Source organism: Malurus melanocephalus, unplaced genomic scaffold, assembly GCF_030028575.1.
Source record: "Malurus melanocephalus ecotype Western Australia unplaced genomic scaffold, MMel_1.1 scaffold_14, whole genome shotgun sequence".
Classification (NCBI taxonomy): domain Eukaryota; kingdom Metazoa; phylum Chordata; class Aves; order Passeriformes; family Maluridae; genus Malurus; species Malurus melanocephalus.
The window spans coordinates 1134889-1140132 of NW_026623246.1; positions in this window are offsets into that span (position 1 = coordinate 1134889).

The following is a 5244-nucleotide window of genomic DNA, read 5'->3' on the forward strand; positions in this document are numbered from 1 at the left end:
RTTGACATAAGCAYRTGATATCAGCATTTTCACTGAGACAGCTTTGAAAACTCCTGCCTCCTACCAACTTGCAGCATTTCCTCAATGCAGAAGTTTCCAAAGTTTGCCTACATCTCTGATRAGTGGTATGATACAGGTAATCATGCTACATCTGAAAATGTTGTCGTGGCAACCAATGAACACATCCAGTGAAACAGCTACATGTGGTAAGAGGAGGATGCAAATGAAACCACTGCAATATTTTTGCTTCTTAAAATGCATTAGGGTTGCTAGAAACATTAACAATTAGCAATACTGCCAAAGTACATTGCAGAAACATGCAAAACTCCCTCCCTTAAAATTCTGCATTGTACTTGGCAACTGAAAAGCAAAATTGCAAAATATGACTGGACCATATACTCTTGTCCTCAAAGCGAGAAGAAAAGATTTTCACTACCCTCTTTCTATAACTCACACCGGCAACAAATGCACACAAAACAGTTGCAAGTCTCCTCCCTGCCCTCCCCTTTGCAGCAGAGTCAGCAGGGCCTCTGCCTGCCCCAATTGTGACAGGAGGCTCCTGTGTGCAGTGCCTGTCACTGGGCTTTGTSGAGGCCATGAATGTTAACATCTCARTGTAAGGCTGGSTGAAGAAAGGTAGTGGACCTGTAGCTGGGAAGTGTTTGTGAGCATTTCCTCTATATTCAAGAAATAGAGAGAGARAGCAGGGGAAATCTCCCTYTGCTGATAYACCACATRTTTAAAAGTGCCTTCAYRGTTCTCAGCCAAAACRTCAGTACAAGCAGATATCAAYGTTAGYGGCTGAACAACAAAAATTGCTTCTKGTGTCCAAAGGTCCAATATACCTAAATACCCAAGTGAGGATCAGGAAGAGTGTRCAAACACCTCAGCTGTCTGGAAGGGAAGCTCATGTTCTGGGTCAGAAATCACTGTGGCCAGGAAAGAATGTGAGGCATGTCATACCCTTGCAATGCGACCACTGAATTGAAAAAAAATCACAGAGAGTATAGTACCAATTATTGTTTCCATAACCATTGTCCCAGTAGGTTACTAATAAAACTGAAAACCTTTTGCAGTTTATCAAAGTCAGTCTTTGCCGGATGTAATGTTTCAAGAGGGTATTAATCAGACTTGGTTTCTGCTGAAGTGCTCAGTAAAAGYAGCTGTCAGCTGCAGAGGTGGTACKTCCAGGAAGCCTGCTGGGCTCTGYCCATATGGCTAAGGAAGTCTATGATTTTCATTTATTATTTTCATTGCACATCTGCAAGACGAGAAATGAAACCCACATCAAGCCCGATTTGCCTCAATATATTTCTAAGAACTCTATGCAGGGGAAATTTTTGTAGCTGAAATTACTTGGAAGAGTGATCAGACAAGTTACACAGTAACCTTTTGCTTTTCAAATATATTAATAGCTCCATCTCAGGATTTTATTTTCAGGTTTTGGTGCTAGGTGTATACACTGTAGGGAGTAAGGAATAAAAATATATTGCTTCTCTAATTAAATCTTTACTTCTCTGGTTTAAATATAAATAAATCTGGCCTGTTTATTATGTTTGGCCTGCAGTGGTTACCCGGGCTGGATGAGAGGAATATGTTTACATGATGTTATTGACTTTCTTTTACTTACACATTCCAGTGCTTAACAATTTTTTATATATATATTATATTAAAAATTATATATTCAGTGGATTCAACAAAACAGACTCAGAGATCTGTAAGGCCCCTGCAGTCAGGCAAAAGATTGCTGGTGCAACAAATGTGTTTTGACTCAGACCTTTGAAGGGTGACAGCAGGCACGGAGCCAGGCATTTGTTAAAGGGGGATCAGYTCAGGATGAGGTAATGGCGTGGGAGATCCCAGCTTGCTTGCAAGGGCAGGAGGAAATGATGTGGTGCCTGCTGCTCTGTCAAAGGGAGGGGAGGGGAGATGAGGGAAAGAAAGGAAGTGGAGCTGCTGAGCCTGGATATGCCTCTTAACTTTTTGCTTAAGGCAGGGATTTTCACCTCCAGTATCCTGCTATGATCTGCACAACTTACACTGTGCAAACTGAAAAAGCCTTGTAGCTGTATGTCAGTGTTGGTCACACCTTCTGATCACAAGGCCATTTTGTATCACCTACAGCYTTTGTACACCACAGTCTTGTCTTTTAAGGAGTTCAGCCCCTGCCCAAACTGATTTTTTTTTTCATTCAGTCCCACGTGGTGAGTTTAATCTCTGATTATGACTAGCAGTAGTTAGCACAGGAAATGAGGTCTGCCATGGTGGTAGGATTTCAGTRGCAGGGTATTTCCTCCAGAGAGAGAAAAAAACCTTTAATGCAGCTGTAGCAGAGCTGTAACTGTGGACTTGCTGAGCTATCTTCATATTTGATAAACCAAAATTTTACACAGAAAGTACWGTAAAATCTGCCCAAGAAACTGAGTGCTTGGTGCCTAGGCAGCACAGAGATGTCTTCCATCCTGGCTATATTTGCAAATGAGTTACTTTAAAGCTAATTTAAAACTATTTTATATCACTTATAGACTGCAATTGCAGAAGCTATTGTACTTAAAATATTCTCTTTCTGGCTTTGTACACGTCTACAAATGTCTGTAAAGAACACCTATATACTATCTACCCTAAAGTTTCTTGGAAAGCAGTCTATAATAAAGCCCAGATTTGAAGCAGTTGTGAGATTTTGTAAGGATAAACTGAAATAAAGTATAAATTGAAAAGTTATTCTGAAAAAAATTCCAGGAAAAATATAACAGTGCTATTTTTGGCTGCTCTTGGGATCCCTTCCTCTTTCCCCTTTGCCTCAACTAAGAGCAAAAGCTTTGGGTTTTTCTGARGGTGAAACAAACTTTTTTTTTTTAGAACAAGTACTGGGAAATTTAAATGTTGTTTTTGCCAAAACAGTTTGGAGAGAAAAGCCCCAAAAAGCTAGCCTAAAAGGTCGAAGAAGCCTAAAATGGTTATTTCTGAAGAAGAGAAACCTTCTTGCACAAGACATATGCCTGGTATRTTGACTGGTAGTGTCAAAATCAGCTGTAGGGAGTTGGGCTCACTTGAAACTCCAGCAAATATGTTTCACCTAATTAATGAGAGAAATYTAATAGGAGATTTTTGGAATTGTCCATTGGGACCACTGGGTGTCAGATGAAGTCCCTGAGAGTGATTTCATCACAGCTTTGGTGCCAAGTCAGATGTAGCACTCATCTCTTACAGTATAGGACACTTGTTCAAAAACTAAAAATATTAAACTCAAGCAATTAACCTAAGCTGTGAATAATTTCCATTATCATTGGCAGTCCAGGCATCATGTAGTTTGTAGTACAATAGTACTGTGTCCTTCATCTGCAGGATTTATCTCAAGATTCCTCTTGATACCACAGAAGTTGATTATTTTTGGAATACAACTTCAGGACAGTGGCATTACCATACTCAGGGAAAACAATGCCTCTCCATTTGAACTATCCTGACATCTGACCTGTATGTTGTTTCATCCTGATRAGTTGGACTTCCATGGTGGGCTTGATAAAATTCTGTGTCATGGAGTTTATGGAAATGCCGATCTATGTCAAATAAACAGCTACAAACATTGGCAAAAGTGCAAGTTCGCAAAACTGAAACATCTACAAAGCTCCTGAATATTTGTTTGGTTCTTCCTCCTGTCATCCTGCACAAACTATCTCCTGCCCAATGATGAAATAATTACGAAATTAATGAATGAAATAATAATATTTCATAATTAATGAAATAATAAGGAAATATCCAAGACCAAATTCTTAAGGAAAATTTCACATAGACAGTGAATTGTCTTTTTATTGGGAAACAGGACACCATTCCACCTGAAAAAGTATGGACACCTCCACTCTTCCAGACATTTGCTGTCTTCCTTCTCCAGCCACATGCATTATGCATCATCTCTTCTGTAGTTAGCTAGTTTTCAGCTTGATTCCTTGTAGCCCACAACATTTTATGCCTCTTAAATCTGGCTCATCTTCCCTCCCTAATCCCAACTGGACAGAGTATATTTATGTTTGAAAATTAGGCATAGAGCTGGCATGTAAAAACAGAATGTCTTTTTAGAAACTCAGTCTTCTCAGCTTTGGGGTGTGTGCACCACCGCCTCTTCCCTTTGAAAGGAGCCAACTAATCCCAGAATGGCTAACACAATGTACACTCAGTTTATGAGTCTCACTGGAACCAAGGATTTGGCACAAGAACTTGGACAGAGGAATCCACTAAAAACTTGGCCTTCAAGGAGCTAGTACTGTTCTGCGTGTCCTGGGCATCTCAAAGGAAGAATGGAACAATTGCTGCATGCAGTTAATGATTTCATTGCCATGCCCTGCTTCTTCCTCAGAAAGATCATCATTTCCTGGTATATCATGGCAAGAAAACATTATGCTATTTATGTTTCGTGTAAGTGATGGAATTGGGGGAGAGAGAAGAATGAAATCGCTTCTCAGATTTAATTGTTTTTTGGCTAGAGGAGCTCTTTAAGCAGTTTGCTTTGAGAAAGCTTGGCCAAAAAGAAGTCGTAAATGTTTAACTGTCAGGGTTCATTAAAGGCATACTAGGATCACTTCTTTTAACTTTTTTCCAAAGAGAGAATGGATGGATGGATGGATGGATGGATGGATGGATGGATGGATGGATGGATGGATGGATGGATGGATGGAGCTCATCCTTGGAAAAGCCTGCAACCTCAAAATTTAAAACAGTGAACCCAGATAGATATGGCTTCCCCCTGTACTGTGACAAGTGACTGTTCATGCACTCTGTTGACTTCCACCCATCCATTTTGCTGTTAGTGCTGAGCAAGATCAAGATGGCCAGGTCAGCAATGTGGCAAAGGGCAGAAAGAAGCTACACACCCTAGGCATTTTGCATAGATACTCCTGAAAACTTGAGCTGTTTAATYGAAATATTTTATTTTACACTTAAGTTAAATACAGTGCATGTTATTATCCTTGAACAATTTCTTGGTCTTTGACAAACACAAATTTCATGAAGCAATGAAGTGGAGAGATAAAAAATTCAAATTATCTAATTTTGGGCACCCAAAATCAAGACTGAGAGACTGTGTATTCTGGAAATTAGTTCTGCTTAAAGAGTTTCAGGTTGAGCATTAGGCCTTAAACCATGCCAAAAGTTTGGAAAACCCAATCTTTATGTCCCAATCATTAGTGGCAATCAGCACTCAGTGCTATTGTGATTAAATGAAGTAAGACAGGTGGTCCCCCTTGCTTTTGG